The sequence below is a fragment of the Aquila chrysaetos genome, chromosome 7 (assembly GCF_900496995.4).
Source record: "Aquila chrysaetos chrysaetos chromosome 7, bAquChr1.4, whole genome shotgun sequence".
Lineage (NCBI taxonomy): Eukaryota > Metazoa > Chordata > Aves > Accipitriformes > Accipitridae > Aquila > Aquila chrysaetos.
Window position 1 is genome coordinate 39,720,244 of NC_044010.1, and position 14,291 is coordinate 39,734,534.

Consider the following 14,291-nt stretch of genomic DNA (forward strand, 5'->3'; position numbering starts at 1 on the left):
GGGGTTTAGGATCTGCTCAGAGACTCTTGTTTCCACCCTCTTTGGTTTCTACACTTTCCTTCAGTGCATTTTTTGCCATGTTTATGTACATTCCAGATACCACCCGCTAGTCTGTTTGTACAGCGTCCCTTAAAGCCCCATTTTCTGGCTTACTCACAACTGTACCCTATGTGCTTTCTACCACACAGGTCTTGGCAATCTAGAGCATTGAAAGTGTGAAAATGCCCTATCAATGGATAGGACACCTCATTGATATGTTATTTTCTGTCATAAACTGGTTTCTGCTGGCCCGTTGATAGGTTTCGGGGTGTAGCTAGGGATTTTCCGGCACAATTTCTGTTGGTTGTAGAGAAGTGTATTCCCTAAGTGCTCTTTTAAATGAAAATTTGGGAGTTTGATTTTTCATTCTGACACCATTTATTCCACATTTTGGGGATGCTTGCTTCATCTTTTCAATCTTTTTTTTCAAATTAAAAGGGCTGGTATTTTCCTGCAGTCTTCTGGGGTGGGAGGTGTCTCGTACATGGTCTTCCCGTTGAGGTGAAGGAATCCTCTCACTGGAGGTGCTTGTCTCCCTGCACTGAAAGTAACCGAGCGAGTAACCTTGGCGCAGGCACCTCTTTTTGAGAACCTCGTCAAGGGGAAAATGGATCTCAGCCAGTTTCAGCAGCAAAGGATTTAAGAAAAATACGGACTTTATAAGAAAATCACTTGGGTTAGCAACACTTTTCTAGATGAGGGTCAAATAAGACCGCTACAATATTTTTCAAAAAGGAGTCAGTAATGACATGCTGAAGAGGTGCACCTTCCGTGCTCTGGAGAGTCTTTTGACAAAGTAAAGAGTGCTTAGCCACTGTAGGGTCAGCAGGTGTCATACAGCAATCAAGCAAGAAATGAGGATGACAGTTTCTGCTGTAGTTCTTTTGTGTAAGAGTATTAAACCACCAAAGCCAAAAGGAGAGCTACATTAAAATGACACATATGCTTCTTATAGCTGGAAAAAAAATTAAGTCTTAAACTGCTCATATTTTCATTTACAAAAGTTTCATGCTTTTAGACAGGATGTGTTCTGTATCTTTTTCACTCAGCCAAGCACAGATGCAGTCCTCTGCAATGTGTATGTATCCTGCCTGATACAAACGGAAGAGAAGTAGGGCTGATTCTCAGATGTAGATCGTGTGTCTCTCATCAGATCACCCTTTGAGGTTTGCCCTCTTCTTGGGTCCCAGAGTAAGTGTGGGCCTCTGGTGTATGGCTTCAGCTTGAGAAAAATGTGAATTTCCCCCTCTCACCCCTCTGCACTGCTGCAGCTCCCTGGTTTGTGCTCCCTGGGCATGCCATGCCTCCTCTTTGGCTCTGTAAATCTGATGCAGCAAGCCAAGGAGCAGGAAACAAATTACGGATTATACAAGAAAAGGATATGATACTGGCGTGGTGGGTGGAGGTAACGGTGGAGATGGGAGCTGGAGCCTCAAAGCTGTTTCTTCTGTTCTAGTAAATCCATCATTATGGAACACGTATTCTGGACATATGCTTGTTGCATATTGATAAAATGTAGACTCATGGAGTAATTCAGGTTGGGAGGGACCTTAGGAGGTCATCTAGTCCAACCCACGCTCAAAGTAGGGCTAACTACTTATTGGTGTACTTGTTCATGTATGCTTGTTCATTTCTACTTTTTATTTACGTATTCCTTCAGGGAATCCACCCATCTGATATTTCCAACAGAGCACAGTAGTCTGTCCTCAGTTGTAGTGTAAAGACTGGGGGCATCTCCTAACATGTCTTACACGTTAGCCTATCATTTGTCTTCTATACTTTTTACTGATGGAACAATATAGTGTGCCTTTGGGATTTTTGGATACCCACATGGTTGCCAGTTATGTTCTTACCCAGTATTCCACATCTCTCCTGAGCTGAAGGTGAAACACTGGACTCCCATACACAGGCTGAGCTTCAGTAACAGAAGTGTATTTAGTGGTTAACAGAAGTGTGTTTAGTGGTGTGAACACATCAGCAGGGTTGTGCTAGAGGGTCTTCAGGCTGGTTTGAGTGCACTGGCTGTTAAATTCAAAATGAGTTCCCACCCTACCTATTAAAATCAGCCATCAATACCCCTTACTGCCCAGTACTGCTCGTCCCTCCCCACAGAGCTTTGGCACTGCAGGTCAGCTTTGCAGCTAGCTTGTCTCCCTGCCTGTTTGGGCTTTGTCCTGGGAATCCACGCTCCTGAACGAGTGGCTCTGGGGTTTACAGGGTCACCTCTATCCCTGCCCTCTAATCAGTTCATGTTTGGTAGGCAGCTGGCCCTTGGGCATTTGGCAGAAGGGAATGAATTAGGCAGAGCTGTTTCATGTCCGCATTAGAAAAGAAGTACTTGTATTCCCCAGATGCCCTTCTTCTACCTTCCCTGCCATGGGTTCTCGAAGAGGAAATTCTCACTGTGCACTGCAGAGACCATGCTAATAGCCAAAATATGGAGAAGTCTGACCAGGAGTCACACAGCGGAGGCAGCCCCAAGGATTTCACGGCATTGTCATTCAGTAGCCACATTGCCCCGGCAGTCTCTGGTTGCTCAGTATATTCTGGTTTCTTACCATAAGTATTTGTTTCATTTCTCGGGTTGGGCTATCCTGTTCTGTATGGACTCCACTTACAAAGCTACACAAAAGCTTTTTTGTTTTTTGTTCCATGATGATCAATTGACAGTGATATGAGGACCTGTTCTGAAAATGAAGTGCTTCTTGGCATTGCATAATGGAATCTCTTTTCCTAAGTTAACCTTTTATTCTGTTACTTGTGTGTAGTTGATAATACAAACACAATTTCTGCATGACAGAAGTGATACAAGTTTTAGTGCATGTATTGCCATTTAATCACAAGGAAAATTACACATCAGAAGATAAAGCATGTTATTTCACAGAGATATGTTAAATATTATGTCACATATTTAAATTATCCTACCTCCTTTGAATTCCAATAGGTATACAATGACTGCTCTTGTGCTTTTATGCAGCAGACCTACGCCCTGAGACTTGCATGTATTTTTTGTTAATCAAGGTGGTCCATGAGCAATGGAACTAATAAGGTCTGGTGTCTGACTGATTTGTTTTCTGCCTTCCATTACCACCATCTTATTCCCAGGGCTGCCCCGTGTTGGCATTTCTCACCTTGGTCACTGCATCCCAGTCACGCTCTTCCCATTTGGTGGGAAGCATGTGCCTGCAGCTGGTGAGCGGAGTTGAGTTACAATTGGCCCATGCTAAGGGGCTGCACTGAATTACTTTTTGCTCCAAGGGCACACTGAATTTCTGTCCACTGCTAATTTCCATGAAACTTAGGAATTGAACAGAAGTTTAATTTCTTTGAGACTCTGTCTTTATTACCAGATTTGGCTGAAATTGGCCAACAGATGCAAAATTATGGGGATGGTGGGAACTGCTGAATAGGTACTTGGGTTGTCATGCATGATCATGCAAACCTTGCTTCCTTAAGAAACAAGGCTAGAAAGTTTTCGGGTTTGGGGGTTTTTTTTGTGAGAAAATACAGTGAACAATTTAAAGGTTCTTGTAACAAGGTACTGAAGGTGTGGGTAGAGGTGCTCATTGCTTACAGAATTGATTCTGCTTACAGAATATCACATTTGCCACTTGTAGAGGTGGGCTAATTTTGGTAAGGGTTTCAGCTTAGGTCGCAGCTGTTACGAAGTCTCTTAAGAGAGTATACATTTTTCAGTATCTCTATGTAGACTTATTTGCGATGGGTGATTCAGCTGTTGACAAATGCCAGGGCTTTCTGCAGAGCAGGAGGTTTGAAATTCTGAGTTTTGGCTTAATTGGTAAAAATCTAACTTCAAAATAGCATTACCTTGACCCTATCCTGAGCTTTTTCCGTAGGCATTGTTATTCCTAGCATTCCTTCCCTTGGCTTGAACCTACTCAAACTAACAGGATGGTGGAGCTCTTTTCTGCAGACATGTCTGTCACAATCCACAGTTTCTTCGTCCAGCAGATTATGTCCATTTTTTTTATGTTCAAAGTGATTTCTAATGAACCACGAGTACTCTTACATGCCTAGAGAGCAGTACTTCATCTGCCGTTCTCTGCATGTGTCTGACATTGTCTAATGGAATAAGGAAGCAAAAAATCCCACTGTGCACTCCACTTAATATTAAAACAAAATAGTTATTTTTGTCTTACTAATTAGTCTGTCAGTACAACATATATTGTAAATTGTAAATTTCCTTAAGTGCGTCTTTTCTACAGTTGATGCCAGTGTGATAACCAAGATTTTAATGGTAACATTTTATTTTTTTTTGGAGCCAGAATTTGGAAGCATTTCAAAGTACAGGAAAAAAAATCAATATCTGAAATCAAGTAGTGTTTTCACCTGAAAGCAGCTAACATTTTTATCTGTGATGTTTTACTTGAATTTTCTTCTCTGTACATTTTGCTGTTGCCTTTGCGCTGGTTCGTCTCAGTAATTGCTGTGATGGAAATACTAGACTTTTATTAACGAATCGTGCTTCTACTTGCCAGGGCAAGGACCTCACCCAGTGGGCCTCATCCCACAGAACCTGCAGGCGATGAAGAGAGCTGGGGACAGTGACTGGGCCCATTGCAGCCCTGGGACTGGGCACAGTCGCAGGCACTGAGTAATAATGCACATTGTTGGAATTTCGGGCTGTAAGACTAAGTCTGATAAGAAAATGTCCTGGGGTCTTAAATACAACTAATGATGACAATGATAATAATGTTTTTATGTCCTTGAGGAAAGATAGCACCTCCAGAAACAAGTTACACTTTAATGATATGCTAGGAAGTTAGATACCTGCTAATGTGGATGGAAGATTTCCAAGTTCTGAATCACCAAAACTAGTGCAGCATTTGACCTTTTTTAAAATTTCCACCTTGGCCATGCGTACTGAGCAGGTCTAAATCTCTTAGCTTGACGTATTTGAGACATTCATAGTGCCAGGTGATATGCTGCGTGTTACAAGATACGGACACATGCACTGTCATACACATAAAAATACAATATTGTCCAGAAACAAAACCTCTTCCAGGATGTTTGTTGGTTTGGTTTTATTTTGTGGGTTTTTTTTTTGGTCAAACTAACAAACCCATAAGACAAGGCTGGGTTTACAAAAATGAAAACTTTAATATGAGACTTTTTCTGAGAACTTTCTATCCCAGCTATTTTCAGCATAACCTAAAGAGTAAAGTAGCCTAGGTTAGGGAACACTGCGTCATGTAAAATTGCACGGGTCCAGCTTTGTGCGAGTGAGAGCAGCCTGGTCTAGATGCTTTCATGAATCTGCAAAATACTGACTTCTCTCCATGGGATGCTGATGAATTATCCCTTACAACTGCAGACCTAGGAAAACATAAAATAACCTGACTTTGGATGTATAGTTATTGTCCACTCAAGAAATGAAACAGATGGCTTAAATTAAGACATTGAAAATGAATGAGATTGATACTCAAGAAAACGGCAGTCTCCTCAGGAAATTTTTTTGATTGACACATTTTAAAGTACAATTCTCGATATATTCACAGGATGACAGAATGGCTGAGGTTGGAAGGGACCTCTGGAGGTCATCTGGTCCAACCCCCCTGCTCAAGCAGCGTCATCTGGAGCCAGTTGCCCAGGACCATGTCCAGGTGGCTTTTGAATATCTGAGCATGGAGACTCCACAACCTCCCTGGGCAGCCTGTGCCAGTGCTTGGTCACCCTCACAGTGAAAAAGTGTCTCCTGATCTTCAGACAGAACCTCCTGTGTTTCAGTTTGTGCCCTTTGCCTCTTGCCCTGTCACTGGGCACCACTGAGAAGATCCTGGCTCCGTTCTCTTTGCACCTTTCCTTCAGGTATTTCTATACATGGATGAGATCCTTCCTGGAGCCTTCTCTTCTGCAGGCCGAGCAGTCCCAGTTCTCTCAGCCTTTCCTCATATGAGAGATGCTTTAGTCCCTTTCTAATCTTAGAGACCCTTTGCTGGACTCTCTCCAGTAGCTCCATATCTGTCTTGTACTGGGGAGCCCAGAACTAGACACAGTGCTCCAGTACTATTCTTGGTCTACTAAATGTTAAGAGTCCATAAAAGTTTGTTTGTTTTTTATGTAGACGTTGCAGCTGAACTGAAAATAGGTCTCAGAAGAGCAAATAACTAAGGAGGCCAGAGTTTTTAATTCTTAGGAATCCTGAAGCAATGCATGGAACACTTTTTTTTAAATACAGTGATGATGTTTTCTTGGGAAGGTGCCAAGAACATTTCAAAATCAATTTCTGTTCACATTCATTTACAGCTCTTGCACTTAGTACACCGTCTGTCTTCATTTCATTGCTATATGTTAGTCTGATGGGATGCATAGAAACTGTGCTATACTGTGCTAGATGAAGATTCATCTGTAGCAGTTTATGCTATTTTGCATGCTCACCATCCAAGGGAGAGGCAACAGAAATGTGAAATACATTATACTCTGTTTGTTTGGGGGTTTTTAGTAGGAGCAAGCTTTATTAGTGGTTTGAAGTTATAGATTAAAATAATATGAAGTATTGATATTGGACTTGGAACAAAAGTATTTTGCGTTATTTTTGCACCCCCAAATGTGTAAGCCATGATCCAGGAAATGTTTACATCTGGGATTTATCTTACATGTGTGAATAGTCCCTCACTGCTCTCAATAAGTATTGTTTGCAAGATCATGGTCTAAGATTGTTTCAGAATGCCATTAAGCATTTTTGTTTTTCTAGTCTTCAGTTTGCAGATGCCTTTTAAAAAAAAAGCTGGAGGATGTATAAAAATAATGCACAGCTTCATGAATTATGCAGGGAGACATTTTAGTTCCCTGTTGATAAGGCAAAATGTTCAGGTACTAAGATATAAATTTGGATGGGATATTACAAAATTAGGCTCTGATTCAGTAAACCATATGGGTCAGAAGAATTGCTCACATACTTGATATAAAGCACGTGCTTGAGTGGATCAGACCTATACTGCTCTGGCACAGGATTTGCCCCTTCCAGCTTTCTGTAAGTTGAGATTTCTCTGAAGTAGGCAGAATTAAGGCTGTTTAAAGGACATTTTAAACCACTTAAGACTTTGCAAAGTGACACTAGTGAATGACAGAAAAAACCCCCACTGCCTTTCCACACAAACATGGTTATTATAAGTTCTCTATGTAAGCCAGATGATTCAAGTTCTTTAATGAAAAAGGCAAAGTAGATAAAGGAAATTATATATATGTAATATTTATACACAAAGTTACATTATATATATGCATGTATAAGCTCATTTCAAATTTGAAAATAAAACTTGCTCTGATGAGTCTGAAAATAATTTTAAAATGGAACCCATTCCTTTATCTCATTATTACCTTTGTTATTGCACCTCGTTAAAAAGAAATGAATCCAGTTATACCTACTCATTTACTGCTTGGTTTATTTGCTGGTTTCCACAGCTGGTAAAGCCAGCCTTTTTTGTGTCACCTCATTGCTTTCAGCACTTATGCAAAGAAGGAGAACCTCGACACTACTTTTTAGAATCACAACTAGTTTAGAAGAATTTGCCTGCATTTGCTGTCTTCTGTTGCTGCCTCTCCTTCTCTGTTCCCCTCTGTCAGAGTCAAATTATGAAACAAAGCCATCAGCTTTCTGGAATCAGGCATTAATATACCATTTGATGAGAAACCTCTCCTTTGAAAAGGATGCTGGGCTCAATCATCAGAAGTCACTGCAATAAAAACTTTGTCTTTGTGCTTGGAAGTGCAGCTGCTGATGCTGGCAGGGCTGGACTGGCTGGCTTTCTGGATGCCCCACATTTGGATGCTTATTCTTCAATGCACAGTGACTTTCACAGATGTCGGTGCTTGTTACCTACTGAGAAGAAATTAAACCTCTGCATGTTAGCCACTGTGCAAACTGTTCCCTCTTTTTTCATGTCACTTCACCTTCCAGCATAGGAAGGCTCAGCGTCACACACTGGGGTCCTTAGTCACATTTTCCCGTATTCGCCTTTAGATTTAGGTATTGTTGTGTTCAGGAGATGGATTTAAGTTTCAAATATTTCTTCTGATTAGAAGAGCCCTATCTCAACAGGAGGTCAAACTGATGTTTTCAATGGGCTTGACTCCCATTTTCATTAAGGTCCTGGACTCCCATTTACATCAAGGTTCTACTCTTGCATAATGTTTCCTGGAGTGGCGTCTGGATCAGCCTTGGCTGTCACTCCAGTTGCTTTTCACTGCTTGGGCAGTTAAAAAAGGTGGAAAACCAGTATATCTGACCTTGTCATGCACAGGAATTTTCCACTGGCATCTTCCCCACCATTGACATGGAGTTCCAGGGTGAGAGAGGACATGTTCCAAGCATTTTATGACCCAGTGATGACCTCTTCCTAAAATAGCACCGAAAGACCATTAACTTCTGGAACAAGGTAATGTACCACCTCCTCTCCCACCCACACATCCGTGGCACACACGTCCTGGAGAGCGTGGGCACTCCCTGCTCACTGGCAGGCAGCAAGTAGACTGTGAAAGGAGCTCTGTGGCACTCGGGCAACGTTTTGCTGCCAACACGTTATATCTTTGGATCCCTGTTCTTCACCTTATGGCCCACAGGCGTGACTGTCAAATGTATGAGGTTAGGAACAGAGGTTTACATGTGTTGTCTGTAAAATTACTAGTTAATTCATTGTAGGTCCCACTCTAACACTTGGCTGAAAATGAAGATTTCTGAAAAGCCATCTCTGCCTCCAGCATGCTGCAGAGAGAAGACAAGTTCTGTAGAAGGTGACTTGCCAGGTGCAATTTCTTCCATCATCAAAAACTCTCCCTGCCTTGCTTTGTTAAAAGTTTACGCTCTTTGGTGCTTGCCTTGCAGGCCCAAAAAGCTCGTTTTTCTTCTCCCAGAGAGTAAGAGCCCATGCACAGGGTGGGGAGGCACTCTGGTTACGGGGCAGAGGAGGTGGCACAGGAGCCAGGAAAGCGTGCTGTGAAGTGACACTCCCTCATTTAGTCTATTTTCTCCTCCCTTGTCCTGTAGGTTGGAGGAATAAGGGATGGCAGCTGGAGCAGCTGGCTGCTTCTGGGAGGTAGGTTTCATCTAGTAAGAAGGAAGACGTGGTAAAGCATGGCAAACAAGTGAGATGTAGCCATAGCCGGAGGAAGTGTGACGTGAGCCAAGCATATTAGTGTCAGTCTCGGTGTGTGAGACTTGACAGGTCTTTCATATCAGAGCCACAAGGGTCATATGTGGTTTTGGAGCTTCCCTTAGGGCAGCATAAGCAGGATTAAAGACCTGAAATTAAGTCCATTTAGTTTAAATAAATTCAAAAGATGCTTCCTTCTTCCAGCACTTTCTCCTCTGTATAGGTTGAATTTTTATGATGTCAGGAATTAGTAAGAGTGATATAAGTTCCAGCATGTGGCATAACTGAGATGAGTTAAGAATTCATAAATGCATTTGGAACAAACAACTCCGTATTACTGAAAATAAGATCAGTTATGTGATTAAAATGAATGCAATCAAATTCGAAGCTTCAGGCACTGCAGCTAAACAAACTGATATCTCTAATCAGCAAACTATGTTCTTTTAAGGAACATTATAATTTGAAATGGAGAAACTACTTTAAAACCATCTTCTCTAGTGAACAAATGACTATGCAGGAATATTTACATAGTCGTATACGACTTCTTTTAAATGGAATTCATGAAGATTCTCTAATTGGAGCTCAACAAAAACTTTGCACCTAAGAATTTGATACAAGGGAGACATCTGGTGAGACATCCCCGTAATGCCATGCCTCTGCACTGTCAGGCTCACAGCAAGTGGAGCTGGGCTTAGCTCGCTCAGTACAGAATTCCTCAGTGAGCCTCAAATGTACCTATGAGACACACTGGAAATTCTCGCCTCCTGGCAAAAACCTGACTTCTATGTTTTAAATTGTCAGTTGGAGTATTTATAACATCAGCTTTGGGGACTTAGAGAACTGGGGAAGGGAAGGGGAAAAGCAACAAAGAGAAAAAAAAGAAAGAATTTGTGTGTTATATTTTATACTTCTCTTTGATATCTGCACACACAAGCAATTTCTTATAATTTTTAGAAGTTCCCTGTTAATGCGTTTCATTTATTCTACACTAATGCTTTTTTACTCTAGTGCTCATGGAATGAGGTAAAACATCCATGTGACTGGGCCAGGCTAATCCTATGATTGAGAAGAGCCAGGAACATAGACTGCCTATCATCAGGCCTGTCCTTTGGTGCACCCTGCTTTTGGAAAGAGTGGTCATCCTGGTGAAATCAATGAATGTGACTCCAAAGAGTCTCGGTCCCACTCCCAGCCCTTCTCTTCATTTGCAGAATGAACAGAGGTGAATTCATCCTCTGCAGGAGAGCAGCTTACCTGTTCGATAAAGCACAGAGAACTGGTATGCCTGGTTTTAGAGCTGACATCTGTGAAGATGTCTGTGAGACCATACTTGGGTCTCTTGATACATGAGACTATGCAAGTGTAAAACTTTATTAAAGATAGGAAAAGCTAGTAATACTTGATTACCATGACAGTTTAGTCCTATAAGCATTTATTTGTAAGTGACATTTTTACTATTGTAAAACTCCACCTGTTTTAACACATATTTTTGAATGCATGTCTTCAGCTGTATGCCTCTATACAAACACAAAGGTGGAGTGAAAAAAATAAAGCTAATCCTAAGTTTACTGTGACATTTGTATGAGAGACTTAGATAACTGGGTTCCCTTTTGTTGCATTTTCTACTTTTGAATTGCTGGAAATGTTTTTGGTAACCACACATATATTGCAGCATATACCACAGAAATACGGCAGGCACTATATTTTTTTGCACCCACAATTAGAAATTGAGCAACTCAATGCAAATCCATCAGAACAACTTATCCCGTGCTGCAGACATATCTGTTGTGAGATCTGATGTCCATATTCTATCATTTACCAGCAGTCCTGGCTAACTGGGGAGGTCCCAGTTGACTGGAGGTTATCAAACATGATGCCCATCTTCAAGAAGGGCTGGAAGGAGAATCTGGGGAACTACAGGCCTGTCAGCCTGAGCTCGGTGCCGGGGAAGGTTATGGAGCAGATCATCTTGAGTGCCATCACACGGCACGTACAGGACAACCAGGGGATCAGGCCCAGTCAGCATGGGTTTGTGAAAGGCAGGTCCTGCCTGACCAACCTGATCTCCTTCTATGGCAAGGTGACCTGCTTAGTGGATGAGGGAAAGGCTGTGGGTGTTGTTTGCCTGGACTTTAGTAAAGCCTTTGACACCGTTTCCCACAGCATTCTCCTGGAGAAACTGGCTGCTCATGGCTTGGACGGGCGTACTCTTCCCTGGGTAAAAAAATGTCTGGCTGGCTGAGCCCAAGGAGTTGTGGTGAATGGAGTTAAATCCAGCTGGCAGCCGGTCACAAGTGGTGTTCTCCAGGGCTCAGTATTGGGGCCAGTTCTGTTTAATGTCTTATCAAGGATCTGGACAAGGAGGTCGAACGCACCCTCAGTAAGTTTGCAGATGACACCAAGTTGGGCGGGAGGGTTGATCTGCTCGAGGGTCAGAAGGCTCTACAGAGGGATCTGGACAGGCTGGGTCGATGGGCCGAGGCCAACTGGATGAGGTTCAACAAGGCCAAGTGCCGGGTCCTGCACTTGGGCCACAACAACCCCATGCAGCTTGGGGAAGAGTGGCTGGAAAGCCACCTCATGGAAAAAGACCTGGGGGTGCTGGTTGACAGCCGGCTGAATACGAGCCAGCAGTGTGCCCAGGTGGCCAAGAAGGCCAACGGCATCCTGGCCTGTATCAGAACTAGTGTGGCCAGCAGGAGCAGGGAGGTGATTGTCCCCCTGTACTCGGCACTGGTGAGGCTGCACCTCGAGTCCTGTGTTCAGTTTTGGGCCCCTCATGACAAGACAGACATGGAGGGGCTGGAGCGTGTCCAGAGAAGGGCAACCAAGCTGGTGGTGAGGGGCCTGGAGCACAAGTCTTATGAGGAGCGGCTGAGGGAACTGGGGCTGTTCAGCCTGGAGAAGAGGAGGCCGAGGGGAGACCTTATCGCTCTCTACAACTACCTGAAAGGAGGCTGTAGCGAGGTGGGGGTCCGTCTCTTCTCCAAAGTAACAAGCGACAGGACAAGAGGAAACGGCCTTAAGTTGCTCCAGGGGAGGTTTACATTGGATATTAGGAAAAAATCTCTTCACCAAAAGGGTTGTCAAACATTGGAACAGGCCTCCCAGGGAAGTGGTTGAGTCACTATCCCTGGAGGTATTTAAAAGATGTGTAGATGTGGTGCTTAGGGACATGGTTTAGTGGTGGACTTGGCCTTGCTAGGTTAACGGTTGGACTTGATGATCTTAAAGGTCTTTTCCAGCCTAAATGATTCTGATTCTGTTGCAGCAGTCTAATATAGTAATTAGGCTCAAGGTGAATCCTCACCTGAGGCTCATTTGACAAGTGCAGTCATTTTCCAGATTTCTTCCTATGTATAAATCTCAAGTCAGGAAACAAAAAAATTAAATTACGCTTATGGTATCTATTTATAGTGCTGTCAGGCTCTGGCTGGGGTCATGCTCAGTTCAGCTGCCCTTCTGCCCACAAGATTTCAGTTCTCCCGAGCACCTGAGATGCTACCCAACCTTCACTTCAAAAAGCGTGTAGACAAGGCACTTCAGGACATGGTTTAGTGGGCATGGTTGATGGTTGGACTCGATGATCTTAAAGGGCTTTTCCAACCTAAATGATTCTATGATTCTATGATTCACTTTCCTTTCCTTGGAGCCCCAGTGCTTGCACTGCTATTTCACCTGGTTCTTCTGCTCTTCAGAACTGTGAGCCTTCATAAAGGGTAGGGATATGCACTACCAAAGGTCCCTGCAATGCTTATAATGTCATACACTAAGAATACCTTAAATTTAGTTTCCACAATGAAAGGTGCTGTTCCTGGCAGATAAGGCTGGCCATGACGTTAATACTCTGTTATCTATCATAGACACAACAAAAAATTGCAAAAAATTATCAGACCTGCATGCACTCTTTTCATTGTAGGTGTCTGATAGCCCCTGTTGAACAGAGCCTGCAGAGGACTGCTAGCTACTATTTCCTGAGCCTCACAAGCGATGTTTGAGACTGTTCTCTTCAAATGTGACATCAAAAAAAGAGTTTAGCTTCATACTATAGTGGAATCATGTTTACCTTTCCAGTCATTACTGATTTTGTTGAGACAAGTGCGAAATCGGCACTTGTGGCTCTGCTGCGTGTTGGGTACTGAATGGTAGCTTCTGTGTGGCTGTTGTTTACTTCAGAAATCGTATGTCATCATCAGTTGTCCAAAGAACAGAAAGAAGACTTCAAGGCTGTCAAATTCATCTTAAGGCTATAGTATTGCCAGGATATGTGGCAAAACAAGAAAAAATGCCCTCAGAAAAAAAAAATACGCTGCTGTGCACTGCTCTTTCATCTTCCATTTTTCCCTGCTACACTGCATTTTTGGTTTGTGTTTTCAGCGTGTCTAAAACAGTAGGTTTCAGCCCCCTGCTTGTAGCTTCCTAGATTGTACTGCAGTGCACACAATAAAGATTGAATATTTGCTACTGGAATAAAAGTTACCTAATCAGGTGGCTAGAATACAGATTTACAAATCAGAGAAACTCATCTCAGTTCTTGCCTTAGCTAATGATCTATTGTGTGCCTTCAGTGTCTGTGGCAATTTCTCAGATATAGAGTAGGGAGAATAGGACGTGTTTTTCATGATAAAGAGAAGAGCTTCTCAGGTGAAAAATATTCTGAAATCTTACTGTGATTTTATTACATTTTAATTTCCCATGATAAAGAACAATGATACCTCTAAATTAAAAGTGAAATATTATTAAGACATATAAAAGTGAAATTTTATTTTTACAAGTCAAACTAGGTCTTATTTGAATGCCTCTGGACTTTGGTATTGAGCTTTTTCAAAGAAGATATATATATATATATATCTCTACCATTTTCCGTTGCATATTTAATGTTCGTAACCTCATTGAGTAATGACTGAAGCAACCGAAGAATGATATGTCATACTTATTTGTAAACTATATTTTACGTGTTTATTGCAAGGAATGCAAAGATTGAGAATTAGAACTATAAATAAAATTTTGTTTATTGTGTTTGTCAAACACACACAGGCACACTGGCCTTTTTTCATTTCTGGTGTTCTGAATAACAACAAGCAACAAACAGTTTGGAAAATCAGAAAAAGGTAAACATAAGAACCAAGATAAAATCATCAT